The sequence below is a fragment of the Mobula birostris genome, chromosome 1 (assembly GCF_030028105.1).
Source record: "Mobula birostris isolate sMobBir1 chromosome 1, sMobBir1.hap1, whole genome shotgun sequence".
Lineage (NCBI taxonomy): Eukaryota > Metazoa > Chordata > Chondrichthyes > Myliobatiformes > Myliobatidae > Mobula > Mobula birostris.
In genome coordinates, this window is record NC_092370.1 from 121,053,735 (window position 1) to 121,069,879 (window position 16,145).

General features: G+C 41.6%; 1 protein-coding gene across 2 annotated transcripts in view; it reads left to right on the forward strand.

Moving 5' to 3' along the window:
- Positions 1-16,145, forward strand: part of tshz1 (teashirt zinc finger homeobox 1) — a 251,981-nt gene that overhangs the window by 121,585 nt on the left and 114,251 nt on the right. The window contains exon 3 of one of the 2 annotated variants that reach the window (XM_072261480.1): positions 3,879-4,219. The exons of the other annotated variant lie outside the window; for it this stretch is intronic. The gene's annotated coding sequence lies outside the window, so the exon portion shown is untranslated. Of the gene's footprint in view, positions 1-3,878; positions 4,220-16,145 lie in introns of those variants that run through there. 2 annotated transcript variants of the gene reach the window in all.

The window sequence follows — 16,145 nt, forward strand, 5'->3', positions numbered from 1 at the left end:
TGTAAATTAAGCCAGGAAATAAGTCCAGAACCAGCCTATTGACTCAGGGTGTCTGACCCTCCAAGGGAGGAGTTGTAAAGTTTGATGGCCACAGGCAGGAATGACTTCCTATGATGCTCTGTGTTGCATCTCGGTGGAATGAGTCTCTGGCTGAATGTACTCCTGTGCCCAACCAGTACATTAAATAGTAGATGGGAGTCATTGTCCAAGATGGCATGCAATTTGGACAGCATCCTCTTTTCAGACACCACTGTCAGAGAGTCCAGTTCCATCCCCACAACATCACTGGCCTTACGAATGAGTTTGTTGATTCTGTTGGTGTCTGCTACCCTCAGCCTGCTCCCCAGCACACAACAGCAAACATGATAGCACTGGTCACCACAGACTCGTAGAACATCCTCAGCATCGTCTGGCAGATGTTAAAGGACCTCAATCTCCTCAGGAAATAGAGGCGGCTCTGACCCTTCTTGTAGACAGCCTCAGTGACTATGGGAAGTACCATGGGAAGCAGAGTTGTTTATGGTTAGATGAAAGAACAGATCAGTGTCATTAGAGGTAACAGTTCCAGTGGAATATGGAGAGGAAAGAGGGTAGGAAGGTACATCTGGCAGTGACTCTCTGCTGAAGATGTCAGCAATGGTGAAGTTATCCATAGAAGGTAGAGATGTAGGCTGAGGACTAGGAGGTCCCTATCCTGGCCCTGGAAGAAAGAAGAATGGATGACCGCAGAAGTCGAGAAAGAATAGACACAGTGCAGGGCACTGTCAAAAGCAGTGTAAAGGAATAGACAGTTATGGAAGATGAGGATAGGGAGATGGAAAAAACTGAGGGAGTTGAATGGATTTGCCACAGGAAGCAAAGTGGAAGGAAATATAGACAAAAGATTGGAGACTCTGTGAGTTTCACAGTGAAGGTGACGATTTAAGGTGGAAATGAGTTATGTCAAATGAAGAAAGGGACTTTGGACATGAACCATGTGAAGGTGAAGGAAAGATGGAAATTTCATTTCCTAGGATACAGACAAGCTGAATGAGCAGACTTATCAGGTCCTTTCTGCGAATCCTATGCAGGAAGAAGAGGGGTGATGTGTGAGGGTGGGGGACTGTGAGGACAATGGGAAGGTCTCCAGAGTAGAAGATATGAGTGACAGTATGGGATAATGGTGGTTAATGTTCTAACCACCATTACTACTGGACTGCCCAGGAAGACATCCTTTTAATGCACTGCTTCATGCTGTCAAACCCAATAAGTAAGCTGTTAATCAGAATTAGTAGGATCTTAGTGATTTTTTTTGGTTTCTGTCTGGCTGGATATTGTTTTAATTATTAAGAAGTTGGTGTTCTGCCGAGAAATAACTACACTGATTACAGATTGAGCTGGTGGTTGGGTTTACTTTCTCTGAGGCTAACCGACACACCCAGCTGCCAACCTTCAGTTGTCCTGTCAAGGTTGCCACGTGACCGTGGCCGATGGCAACGCAGTCCAAGTTGTGCAAAGACTGCAGCACAGGTGAAGGTCATCCGGTTTGTGCTGATAGTCACACCTCGTGTGAACCTCCACCAGCCCCTTTCCTTGGCCCCAGATATCCTTTCATTCTTCTTACCCATGAAGTAACTGAGACTTCCCTTAAACATATCAGTTCTATTCCTCTCATCCATACTTGAGAGGCATTCAGTTACGACAGCTATAGAGTAGATAGCTGGTATCTTTATCCTGGAGCGGAAATGTCTAATACCAGAGGGCATGGATTTAAGGGGGGGAGGTGGGTGGGAAGTTTAATAGAGATTGTGGGACAAGTTTGTTTGTACACAGAGTGGTGGGTACCTGGAATGCACTGCCCAGGGTAGTGGTTTTAGGCAGACAGAATAGAGGCATTTAAGGGTGCCTAAGACTCTTGCACAGTAGTGTAGTAATTTTATATGTTGCACTGTACTGCTGTCGCAAAATCAAATTTCATGACATTTGTGGGTGATGATAAACCTGATTCTGATATGGACCTCTCCTCTGGACTGAGACTGGGAAGGGGGCAGAGAGGGGAAATTATGGTTGGGAAAAGGGGAAGGGAGAGGGAAGAGAACGGGAAACACCCTGTAATGAATAATAAACCAATTGTTTGGAATCAAGTGACCTTGCCTGGTGTCTCAGGGCTGGGCGTGTCTGCACCTGCGAGATTCCCCCCCCCCCCGACCCTGGCGCTACTTCACTGCCACTAATCCCACACCCCTCCCATGGCACTTCACCCTCACCTTTCCCAACATTGTTTCCCAACATTGTTTGCACCCTCCAGATTTACAAACTCGCTCTCTGCTCCACATTGACAACTACAGTACTGTGCAAAAGTCTTGGGCACCCTAGCTGTATATGTGTACCTAAGACTTTTGCACAGCACTGTTGAGAAAGAGATAATGTAATTGTGTATCATTAGATTAATTTGCTTCAAGGGTCAGAGGGCCATTTCTAGCGCTGTACTGTTCTATGTCCTGTACTCCGTGAATCCACGTACAACACGCACACAGTTCTCTGGGGTAGAGGGTTCCCTAAAATTAGTTGTTAATAGAGACTGGAGAGGCAGTGTTTATTTTCCCTGATGGACTGGATTGATAGAGATATGCAAAGTTACGAAGGAGGCAGATGGGGAAGATTTTAAAAATCTCTTTTCCACAATGTCTAAAACAAGGGGGTATAAGTATCAAGTGAGAGGTTAACAGTTTAGCGGGAATGAGGGAGAACTTTTTCAGGACATATGTGGTTGTAACCTGGAATTGACTGCCTGTGGAGGTGGTGGAGGCAGAGACTCTCACATTAAGAAGCTTCTAGAGTCCCCCAGCCTGGGGTCAACAGACCCCTTGTCTAATGGTATTGGTCCATGACATAAAAAAGCTTGGGAGCCCCTAGGGGATCTAGACGATCACATAGGCATGGAAGACTTCTGTGTGTAAATTGGACTAGTACAGATGAGTGCAATAGATGCTGGGCTGAAGAGCATATTTCTAGTCTGTATGCCTCTGTTATTTCCGGATTAGGTGGCACCGGGATGGCAAAGTGCTTTTGCCTTGAGTACCAGAAAACCGGGTTCAATCCTGACCTTGGGTGCTGTATGTGTGAAGTTTGCAATTTCTCCCTCTGCCTGCATGGGTTTTATCTGGATGCTCTTGTTCCTGCCCACTTTCAAATACATGTGGGTTAACTGGCCGCTGTAAATAGCACCTAGTATTAGGAGAATCAGGATGGAGTTGGTGAACATCTGATTGGGAATGCTTTACGGGTAAAGTAGTAGGGGATGGGATTATTGGGAATGCTGTCAGAACTGGTATGGGCTCAATCGGCTGAATAGTCTCATTTTTGTCATAATACAATATGAAATATGAATTATTAATGACCATGGTGCATTGTGGAGCTCTGGTTTTGATGTTTCTTTGAAGTGGAATAATTTCCTCAATGTTTTATGATATTGAGTCTAAGTCTTGAAGATCTTAGTTGTGGCAAGTTCTGAACCTTCTTTCATTGAGAGGGAAGGGCACAATCTGTCAAGCTTGTCTCTGATTCACGTGTCTCATCGGTTGCTCCCCGGAGATTTACTCTTGTTTAATAGTGATCTTGGCTTGAAAATTCTGAATGGTGTCCCATTTCTTGTTTGCTCCCCTAAACTTTGGCCTCCTCGGTTTGTAATTAAAACAGCTAAATGGTAACTTGTGACAAAGCCAAGTGCAGAACACGCTGTGATCTAGGATGTAGCTGTCAGCATGGCAGATGCATTGCTAAGCATGGATTGATGTTGAGGAGGTAGGTATCCAGTAAAGACACTGGAAAGTGACAACCTTTGAGGAGGAAAAATAACAAATATGTACCAGTGAACTTTAGCTCTTTGTTTCTTTCAGATGGAAGGTTGAAAGAGCCAGTCTGGTTTCCCAGAAGGAGGTAAAATTATGCAAATTTTAACTCTGAAGAATAAGGTAGTTCTGCTTCTTTGTACCGGAGTAGACCCGTTCTACACTCCTGCTTTGCCCTCATTCATCTCCTTCAATCGACACATTCCTGACTTCCCTGACTTCTTTCCTTCAAATCACAAACAAGAGAAAATCTGCAGATACTGGAAATCCGAGCAACACACACAAAACGCTGGAGGAACTCAGCAGGCCAGGCAGCATCTATGGATAAAAGCACAGTCGACGTTTTGGGCTGAAACCTTCAAATTGCTGATTTAGAGCTATATCTGGAATAAAGCTTGTATCCTCCATAATAAAGACAGAGGCAAAATATTTGCTTAATTCATCTTATTTTCTATGTAATTATTTCCCCTAATTCACTTTCTATAGGAGTAATGTTCTCTTTGTGAGCACTTATTTTTTTTTCCTCTAGGCAATGAACGAGACCTCCCCACCCCTATCAGCCAACACCTCTGCTCCTTGTGTCATTCAGTCTCTTTCAGACTCCACCAAGATCACAAATGTTCCCTTTGTTCTCTCCACTCTCTCCCCTTCTCTGTAACATCAGACATGTTTGATTTCTAACAATGACCTGAAATATTAGCCTTGACCTGAAATATGAAGCCACAATGACCCAAAATATTAGCCTAATTTATTTCTTCAAAGAGGCTTCCTGACCTGCAGAGCCTTTCCAAAATTTATTTCAGATTTCCACCACCTGCAGCTTTATTTATTTTCTGAAGAGTAGCTGTTCTCCTAAAGTATCCTGTAACCCCTCAGCTAAATCATTAGAAGAGGTTCCCTACTTACAGTATATTTCTTTTTGTGGGAGCTTGCTGTGCACAACGTAATACCGCATTTTCTCCACTATCTTACAAGTCATGAAGTACATTGCAGGGCACTGCATAAATACAGGTCTCTTCTTCCTTCTGTCTTGCATTACTACCTAACCTTCTTAGGTCCAATGGCTGGCTAGAGGTGGTTTCTGGCTAACTGCTGTGATGGGTTGTGGAATAATGACAAGATATTGAAAGGGATAAATAAATCAGACTTTCATACTTACTCTGCCATTCAATAAACTCATGGCTAATTAGTTTTTTATTTTCCAAACTAGAACATAGAACATAGAACATAGAAATCTACAGCACATTCCAGGCCCTTTGGCCTACAATGTTGTGCCGACCATGTAACCTAGTCTACAATCTTCCTAGAATTACCCTAACGCTTAGCCCTCTATTTTTTAAGCTCCACGTACCTACCTAAGAGTCTTGTAAAAGACCCTACTGTATCCACCTCCACCACCGTCGCCAGCAGTGCATTCCACACACACCACTCTCTGCGTGAAAAGCTTACCCCGACATCCCCTCTGTACCTATTTCCAAGCACCTTAAAACTACATCCCCTCGTATTAGCCACTTCAGCCCTGGGAAAAAGCCTCTGGCTTTCCACATGTTCAATGCCTCTCATCATCTCATACACCTCTATCACGTCACCTCTCATCCTATGTCGCTCCAAGGAGAAAAAACCAAGTTCACTCAACCTATTCTCATAAGGCATGCTCTCCAATCCAGACAACATCTTCGTAAATCTCTGCAGTCTTTCTAGAGTATCTACATCCTTCCTGTAATGAGGTGACCAGGACTGAACACAATACTCCAGTTGGGGTCTGACCAAGGTCTTATATAGCTGTAACACTACCTCACGGCTCTTGAACTCAAATGTAATCGAACCTTCCCAAATTTGAGGAATTTTGAAAAATCAAAACCAAAGAATGAACCACTGAATGAAATCTATCAGGACCCAGGAACTTGTCAACTCACAATTCCAAGAGATTTTTCATTCTGACTTTCCTGAGTTCCTCCCTTCCAATTTCTGATTTACATCTGTTTTTGGAATATAACTTGTATCCTCCATAATGAAGAAAAAGGCATAATATCTGCTTAATTCATTTAATTTTCCATAAAATTATTTTCCCAGATTTACTTTCTATAGGACTGGAGTTCTCCTGGTTAGCACTTATTTTTTGAAAAGTCACAAGAAACTCTTAGACCAAAAGGCCATATGATATAAGTGCAGAATTAGTCCATCTGGCCCATTGAGTCTGCTTCCCCGTTCACCTATGGTTGATTATTTTTCAACTCCATTCTCCTGTCTTCTCCCCATTACTTTTACCCCCACTTCCCAAACATGAACTTGTCAATTACTACTTTAACTAGCCTGGCCTCCACAGTGATCTACAGCAGTTAATTCCATAGATTCAGCACCTTCTGGCTGAAGAAGTTCTTCATCATTTCAGTAGTAGAGGGACGATCCTTTTTATCTGAAACTGTTGCCTTCAGATCCTAGAAGCTCCTTTTAATTGAAGCAACCTCTCCAGTCCACGCTTTCTAGGCATTTTATTTAATAATCTATTTTTTCCCTTCCTGACCAATCCCTTTGTTCTTTGACTGTTTTTTATAATGAATTCTCCCCATTCTTCTGACCTGCAACACATCACTGCTCAGTTATAATCAAGGGGCTAGAACTTGAGGAGCACAAATTTCAAGGCGAAGTTCCACAATCCCCATGGATTCTTTGCATGAGAATTTATCACCTGGCACATCCCTGTGATTTTTTTTCCCCTCCACTTTTAAAAACTGAAAGCGAAAGTTTAATTTTCTCCACTCAACATACGCCTTAAATTTCAGTTCCACGTACTGATGGGGGTTTATTTATGTGTGAAAGCTATAAAAAGACCAGAGCTCTCTAAATTTATTGGCCGTTATTTCCATAACAAATCAGTCAGCAATTGTCTTCTGATTTATTTTCCAAAGCCTGGGTAGAATTTAGGGTTTCTGGAAAGTGAAAGAAGCCGATATTGCTTTTGTTTAACCAGATGCACAAAGGAAAATTGTCGATCCTAGCAGATCATGCATTTTGCAGCCTGGACCTGCAGCTAATGTGAGAAGGTGGTTCCATTGAGAATAATATACTTGGATCATCAAAAGAGAAAATAATTCCTTTAATTTCGGAATATTTGCTTAAAATTAGCACATTTTATTCAGAAATGTTCTATTCATCACAGACCCTTTTTAAAATTCGGCTTTTGGGATAAGGTCAAAATTTATTGCTCATCCCTCACTATCCTTGAGAAGGCAGTGGTGAGTCACCATACGGTTACAGAGTGGTAAAGTCATACAGCATGTAAATAGGCCCTTTGGCCCAACTAGTCCATTCCCGTCTAAGCAAGTCTTATTTGGTTGTGTTTGGCCCATATCCCCATAATAATTCTTTTTATCTGAGTATCTGTTGAAGTACATTTTTAATATTATTGATGTACTTGCCTCAGTCAGTTCCTCTGGCAGCTTATTCCTTATATGAACCACCCTCAGGCTGCAATCAAATCCCTCTCCTCTCACCTTAAACCCATGTCCTTTAGTTCTTGATTATCCAACCCTGGGCACCAGACTGTGCTCGTTCTCCTTGTCTATTCCCCTTATAATTTCGTACACCTCTGTAAGATGACCCCTCCACTCACTGCATTCTTTTTTCAGGAGAAATAATCCTGCTGTTACCAGGAGTTGTTGCTGTGGTTTTGACCATGAGGTCTGTTTACTGTAATTTGTGGTGCTTAAATAGTCTACACTTGCTATAAAGTTTTGCCCAATCTCCAAATCATCAATTGCCTACAGACAATCAATTTGAATAGAGACCTTTGTGTGTGATTTGTAAACATGGATATCCACAAGTTGGTGATGGCTGATATTATTAAGTAGTTTTGTAGCTGATACCATCAAGACCAAGTTTAAAATGAAATATGACAGTGTTTCAGTCTTTTTAACAATAGTGATCTATCCTCAATAGAACCTCACATTCAGTACCAGAAATTCAGTTGTGTGGGACCTGTCTGGCTCTTGGAGATGAGGAAGGGTAGGAAGTGTGCTTCATCTTCCTAGCTGTCAGATTCATTTGTTACAATGCTGACTGCAGAGGATGGGCTCCTCAGCTCTGTAGAAAGCCCACACAAGCAAGATGGGTTGAATGGTCTTCTTCTGTCTTTGACCATTCTATGATTCTGCTTCATGGCGGTTTGCTTCTCATGTTCTTGCTGCAGAACATGAACTACAGCTCATTGAAATTTTCAATCTTTTCGCATGCTGAAGTTTAACCTTGGCTTTAGAGTCTCAAAAAAGGGTGTGGCCATTTAGGACTGAGATGAGGGGAAATTTCCTCACACAGATGATGATGACTTCTGAAAATTCTCTGTGCTGAAGAGCTGCGGTGGTTCAGTCACTGGGTTCATTCAAAGCAAAGATTAAAAGATATCTGGATATCAATAGAAGCAAGAGATATGGAAGAAACCTACCCAGGTCAGAGGTCATACAGCATGGCAACAGACCCTTCAGCCCAACTTGTCCATGTCAACCAAAGTCCCTATCTAGGCTAGTCCCTTTTGCCTGTGTTAAACCAATATTCCCTTAAACCTAGATAAAACCAGAGGTAATAGGTTTAGGGTAAGAGAAAAGAGTTTTAAAATGGACATGAAGGGGATCTTCTTCACCTAGAGAGTGTTGAGTACTGCAACACACTGCCTGAGAGTGAGGTGGAAGCAGCCATTGACAACATTTAAGAAATTGTCTAGGCACAAAGTGTTGTGGACAAATGCTGGGTGATGGGGGTTAATCTGATGATTTGGGTGGAATGCCCTGTTCTATACTGTATAATTCTATGAATCTGTATGAGAATAGGGCAGGAAGATGGTGCTGGGATTAGAATATCAGCTACAATCTTGGTAAATGGGAAAGCAGGTTTGGAGGTCAAATGGCCTTTATTTTTAAAGATCCAGCAAGGTAACAGGTCCTTCTGGTTTAATGAGTCCACACAGCCCATTACATCCAAACTAACCTACTAACCCATACATCTTTGGAATGCCCAAGAAAACCAGAGCACAAGAGGAAACCCAAGCCTTACCCTACTCCTTTAACAATTGGAACTGTTTTACAAACATCCCAACTCCTGTACTCAGTACTCTGATCTATGAAGGCCAATATGCCAAAAGCCATCTTCAAGACCCTATCTAGCTATAAAGCCACTTTCAATTGATTATGGACCTATATTTGCAGATCCATTGGTTTTACAGCACTCCTCAGTGCCCTACTGCTTATTGTGTCAGACCTACTCTGATTGGTCCTCCCAAAGTGCAGCACCTCACACATGTCTACATTAAATTCCATCTGTCATTTTTCAGTCCATTTTTCCAGCTGGTCCATCTTTGATAGTCTTCCTGTCTGTCCTCTACACCCCCAATCTTGGTGTTATTCACCAATTTGTTGATACAGTTAATCATGATATCATCCAGATCGTTCAAATAGATGGCAAACAACAACAGACCCAGCACCGAGTTACAGGCCTCCAGTCAGAGAGGCAACCATCTACTTCCACTCTCTGGCTTCTTCTGCAAAGCCAATGTCTAATCCATTTTACTACTTCATCCTGAATGCCGAGCGACTGAAACTTCTTGAGCAACCTCTCATGCAGGAACTTGTCAAATGCCTTGATGAAGTCCATGAAAACAACATCCACTGCCTTGATTCCATCAAGTTTCCTGGTAACAGCCTCAGAAACTTAATAAGAATGGTTAGACATGCCCAATCATGCACACAGCCATGCTGATTATCCCCAATCAATCCTTGTCTATCCAAATACTCATATATCCAGTCTCTTAGAATACCTTCCAATAACATTCCCACTACTGACGTCAGGGTCACCAAGCATGCAATTTCCTGGTTTATTCTTAGAGCCTTTCTGAAACAGTGGAACAACATTTGCTATCCTCCAATCACCTGTTGCTAAGGATGATTTAAATGTCCCTGCAGGGCCACTGCAATTTCTGCACTTGTCTCCCACATGGTCTGAGGGAACACCTTGTCAGGACCTGGGGATTTGTCTACCCTGATTTGCCTCAAGACAGTAAATATCTCCTCCTCTAAATGCTGTATAGGGTCATGGCCTCACTTCTGCTTTGCCTTACTTCTATGTTCTGAGTAAATATAGATGCAAAAAACTCCATTTAAGATCTCGTCCATCTCTTTTGGCTCGATGCATAGATTACCACGCTGTTCTGATCAGAATGGTAATCTATGAAACTGGCAAAGGATGACAGATCACTTTCTATTAAGGACAACAGCCCAATAGTTTCAGGATCAATATGAGTAACATTCCAGATTTGTATTTGTGTATATGGCTGAATGTTTCCAGGCAAGTCAAGTTTATTGTCATGTGCACAAATACAGTAAGGTACAGGTAGATTAACAAAAAATTGCTTGCAGCAGCATGACAAGCGTGTAGGTACAGACAACACAGAGAATACATTCATAAATTATACAAGACAAGGAAGAAAGATACACATGCAGAAATAGAAGAGTAGTGTGAAAAAAACAGGCATATCCATGGCAGTGCAAGATATCCATAGTGTTCCATTGCTGAGGTAGGATGAGGGTTGTGCAGTTTGGTACAGGGATCTGATGTTGTAGGAAAGTAATTATTCCTGAACCCGGTGGTGACAGTGGCAGTGAAATGCATCGGAAATGTGTCCAGTATTCCAACCCCGAGGCTTTGAATAGGACAATGAGTCGATATAAATTCTCGTTGTGGGTTGATTAGTTGCACTTCCTAGTATCTACTCAAGTTCTGCAAATATAAAACACCGAGAAACAGGTTGAATGGTTCCTGTTGAGGACATAATTCGATTTAAAGGTTCTGATGGCTAATCTCTCTGGGACATAAATGAACCAGACATTTGATTGAAACATTTAGCAATCATAAAACTGCAGTAGAGGTTAAATTGTTTTGAGCTATGGAAATGAACGTATTAAAGGTTATATTTCCAACTGCGAGCCATGCACCATTCAGTGATTCTGTGGCAGAATTATGTGACGCAGAAGGAAAAGGTCTAAAATGATTGCAGAATCATTAACAAGAGCAAAGGCAGAAGAAGACATTTCACAGCAGGAGGTGCATGAAGAAGAATAAAGCCATAGAGAGAGAGCTCATTAAGGATGAATCAGAGACCACAAACATTGGAAGCCACTAAGTGTGGAGCATATCTACCATCTAATGGCTCTGTTATGAGCTAAAAGTGATCTACAGGCAAGTCATCGCTCCAGGTTAAAATGCCCAACATTTGCTCTTGGAGTTTTCCAGAGGGAAAATTATCCCTCTGAGTGCATGTTGTTTTGTCAAACAGTTATTTGAGTTATTAACAAGACTTCAGTTGAGTAGAGTTTATGGCAGGACATTCGACGCTGCTGATAGACATTCTTCCCACTTTATTTCCCCTAATCAAAATATATTCCGTTACCTTTCTTCCTTGTCTTTATGGGATTTCCTCTTTGTTGCATCCCAGCCGTTTTCTGGCTGGAGATTCCGATTCCGATTTATTTATCACATATCCATGGAAACATACTGTTAAATGTGTTGTTTAACAAATGAAAGGATGCGCTGGGAGCATCCCGTAAGTGATGCCATACATTCGGCGCCAACATAGCATGCGCACAATGTTCGGTAGAACAACACAGAGCACAGCAAGCAACAAAACAGCAACAGCAAAATTAACCCTGTTCCTCCCCCACCCTACCATCCACCCATACACATGGATAGTCTTCCAACTCCAGGAGATACCTCCACTGCAGCTGGGATGTGTTATTAACTGGGTAGTAAATCTGGAATTCTCTGCCCTGAGGGTAGTGAAGGTTAAATCACTAGATATAGTTAAGGTGGAGACGGAGAAACATTTGATAGAGAAATAATAGATTGAGGAATTGAGGTTTGTGGGGAACTAGCACAGAAGGAGCTGATGCCAGTACAGATCAGACATGATCATATTGAATGATCAAGTAGGCCTGAAGGGCCTGGGGGTGTGTTCCTGGTACTATGTTCTACTGTTCTGGTGTTCTTGACATAATCATTGGAGGGAAATCAGCCCATTTTGCTCAAACTGGACATTTCAGAGAGCATTTCGAGAGTTAACCACATTTGTGAGTTTGAAGCCTCTAACAATGACAAGTTTGCTCCACTGAAGGGTAACTAGATAGGCTTTTACAATCAAGTGGCTTAAGAAATTGTTTTCAGTTCCCCAACTGCCTTAGTGAGATTTGAAACAGTAACTTAACCATTGCCCAATTACTTGTTGCTTTACAAATGTACCCCTTTGCATTACTTTGTAAACACTTTTTCAAGAATGAATATAGCTGGAGTATATTTTTGCAAATTTCACTTCCGGTCTTGACATTCATTTATTTTGTGGTACTAAAAGTGCGGATGCAGAAGCTGGGTATTGAATGTTTTAAGGTTACATCCAACAAGGTCCACTGCCCCTTGTAGAATATAAAATCAAAATACTGCAGATGCTATAACACTGAAATAAAAAGAAAAAAAAGTTTCTAAAGTGCTTGGTATCTGTGGTGGGGTGGAGTGGGGGGGGGTGGGTGGTTGGGGATACCAAAAGAGGTGTGAGGTGCTCCTTCCCTCTGTTAGCCTGCAGGTCACCCATGGGAAAGTTATACCACCTGTTTAGCCCCCCAATCAGGGTCATGTGAAGCCATGGGAGCAGGTAGTCGCATGAGCAGCTGGTGCATTTCACAAGAACTGGTTATGCGACCACTGACACCACTGACACCAGGCAGACAATGTCTGAAGAGTATTGATAATGGCTGGGGGGTGGGGGGTGGTCACTCAGCTTGTAATGACACTGCCCAAAAGAAGGCAATGGCAAAGCACTTCTGTAGAAAAATTTGCCAAGAACCGTCATGGTCATGGAAAGACCATGATCGTTCACGTCATATGACACAGCACATCATGAACTAAGGGTATCTGCGGAGAGGAAAACAGCTAATAACTTGGGTGAATAGCTTTCTATTGTTATCGTGCCTTGAAAGTCTGTTTTACTTTTCCACAGATGCAGGGCATTTCTCTTTCTAATAGCACTTATACGAACACATTTCATTCTGTTATTAATAACTTGTATAAACAATATTGATAAGGATGCAGCATCTAGTGACACTACTGTGTATATAAGAGTTTTCCATGAGATATCCCATTTGTGTAAAGTTTTCTATTAAATATTTTTTTCAAGTAAGCATTGTGAATTGCCATTGTGTAGGAATCAGGTAGCTAACTCATGACCTTAAATTTCAAGGCAGTGTGATCAGTTTTGGGTTGTTTCAGTGAAAGATAGTCTTGGCAGAAGGGCTGAATGGTCTCAGCTGCAAACTTGGTTGTCATAAGTGCTTCATGAAAAGTTGCAGGAGGATTTTGCTGTGGAGCTGTGAATTGTGAAGAGAAGTTCTTTCTGTAATCTAATCCTCTAGAGAATTTGATCCAGTGAATATTTTCTTCCCAGTTTGCAAAAGAATTGCATTATATAGAATTTACTATACTGGAGTAGGTTATTTGCTCCAACAAACTGATATTAATGGTCCACAAGTGCCTCCCACTCTATTTATTTCATCATAACCTGTCAAAATAACATTTTATTCTCTTTTCCCTCTTGCTAAAAGAAAGCACCCTGGATCTTTGATTTTATAGCACTCAGGATTTAAAACAAAGCAACTTATGCCTTACATATAACTAGGCCTCAGTTAGGGCACAATCTAATTCTAGACACTGTATGTTTGATAAGAAAAGATAGATGAATTTACCCATCACCTTTCATGGTCATGTTGGATCTTTACCAAAGAACACAGCTTCATCCAATTGAATTAACTCATGAATGGCTGAGAGCACAGATGCCACAGAAAATGATGACATTTTGACTGTAATTTTGAGGATTGGTGCTCTAAAACTGTCGGTGCTCTGGCCAGACCGTTTCAGTGTCTAGGTATCTATCTTAAAAAATCAATGATTGCCCAGATATAATTTGTTCAGCAATAAATCTAAATTAAAAGACAGAAGTGAAGGCTGAAATTTCACGGTATAGTGGTGCAACAGTAGAGTTTTTCAAACAAAAAATCAATTCATAAAAATCAGATTTCCCTCCCAAGAACTGCTTTTGGAAGCGTTTTCATGTTCATTTCTAATTTCTGAAGATTCTGAACTTTATTGGTCTACCAAGGTTGTCCATTCTTCATCTGACTGAGCCCCAAGATCTGGAATATGCACCCCAGGCTTCTCCATCTCTCTTCCACTCTCTGTCATCCTTTAAGACACTTCTTAAAGCAAACTTTTTTGGCTAAACTTTTAATGAGAAATAATAGAATCGTAGAAGAGTTCAAAGGAGGTGACTCAACCCTGGAACGCTTGAAGTGTTTTTGTCTCTGCTATCCTTCCAGGCAGTGAGTTTCAAACCCCCACAAGGTAAACCAATAATAATACAGAATAAAGTGTAACAGCTACAGAGGAAGTGCAGTGCAGATCAACAATGAGGTGCAAGAACATAACAAGGTAGGTTGTAAGGTCAAGGCCCCATCTTATCGTGCTATAAATGATGAGAAGGTAAATTATCACAGTCTTCATCCCAGGTTTGGGAGTTTAAAACTAGAGGGCACAGGTTTATGATGAGAGGGGAAGATTTCCACACAAAAGTTGGTAGGTAGATAAAACGAGCTTCCAGGGGAGGTGGAAAAGGTGGGTGCAATTACAACATTTAAAAGATTTGGACAAGTGCATAGATAGGAAATGCTTAGAGGGACATGAGCCAATTTGGCTTCACTTAAGAAAGGTAACCTGGTCAACATGGACGATTTAGGACAAGGGACCTGTTTCTTTATGGGGCCTGTATAACTTAATGGATTAGTGAATCTCTCCCCGTGTCATGAGCTCAGTATTTTCTTCTAAGCCCCAGCATCACGTCTCATCGCTGTTTTTAGGATATTACTGTGTTACCATGTTCCCAATGTTACAAAAGTGACCCAGCATTAAAAATGCTTCTTTGTCTGTAAAGTGCTTGAGTGATCTTGAAGCTGCAGGAGGCGCTACAAGAACGTACGTCTTCCTGTACGGTTGAGAACGGCATGGGACATGCAGTCCTCCGCACTTGTGGTTTGCTGTCTTCTCTCCTGATGACCCACTGGTTCACCCATGTGACATGTAATATTACATTCTGCGGTCCATGGATTGACATTTTTCTAAAGGATCAAAGGTTGCATCACATTTTTAAGATCCCACAACTCACACAAGGATTGAGGCTCCCAATTTGACATCCATCACCCTGGGCCATAAGGCTCTCCTAACACACAGTATTGAATTTTAATATGAAGGAAGCAGTAACGGTGTAAGCAAAAACTAAAGATTAAGGTGCAGCACTGAAGTAAAGACATCAAAAACTACTTTGGATTTACAAACCTTGACCTCAAATAGTAAATCCTGAGATGGTAGTTTCATCAAATATAATGCTTGTAATCTTTAGACTGTGGTGCATTATGATTTCTTACGTGGAACTATATACCTAGTTGATAGCCTTTTATGGAATATCTATAATAACATCCAAATCATTATTAAGCTTCAAATTCACAAGCAATTTCTGATCTATGTGACATTCACACTCCTTCAGGGTCAAACAACATCTTGTAGCCTTCATAAAATGATTAAATATTTTAAACAGATCATGCTTATACATCCATTGCCCCATGAGACTGATACTGTCATCGTTTTTGTCAGAGGCTGTTTCCATCTGCATTTGTCATTCTCGCTCGCATTTATGAGTTATCAATCAGCATGTCAGAATGCAAAGTAAATGATGTTCTTGGGGTAGTTCTTGCGTGGTCTATCTACAGCTTTTAATCAATGGTGATTTTTATTTTCCAAAGTTGCCCATAAATCTTTGCTGTTGCCGGTCATATTTTGTATATTTGCACAGAGGCTGTGACAAGAAGCAGTGGTTATATTGTCAGCACCCCACCTCTGAGCTAACTGCGTAACAGGGGCTTTTAAGGGAGATCACAGTGAATTGCTACACAGTGAATTAAAGGCTTCAGCAGCTGCCACACTCATAGATGATCCTTTCTGCACACTTAAACCTGATCTCCCTCTCCTAATATGGTTATTTACAGCTGGGTTCCTGCTAAGTAGGGCCGTTGGTCCACCTACAATAAGTATAATAGGTAAACACGAGGAATTCTGCAGATGCTGGAAATTCAAGCAACACACATCAAAGTAGCTGGTGAATGCAGCAGGCCAGGCAGCATCTCTAGGAAGTGGTACAGTTGACGTTTTGGGCCGAGACCCTTCGTCTGGACTAAGGGT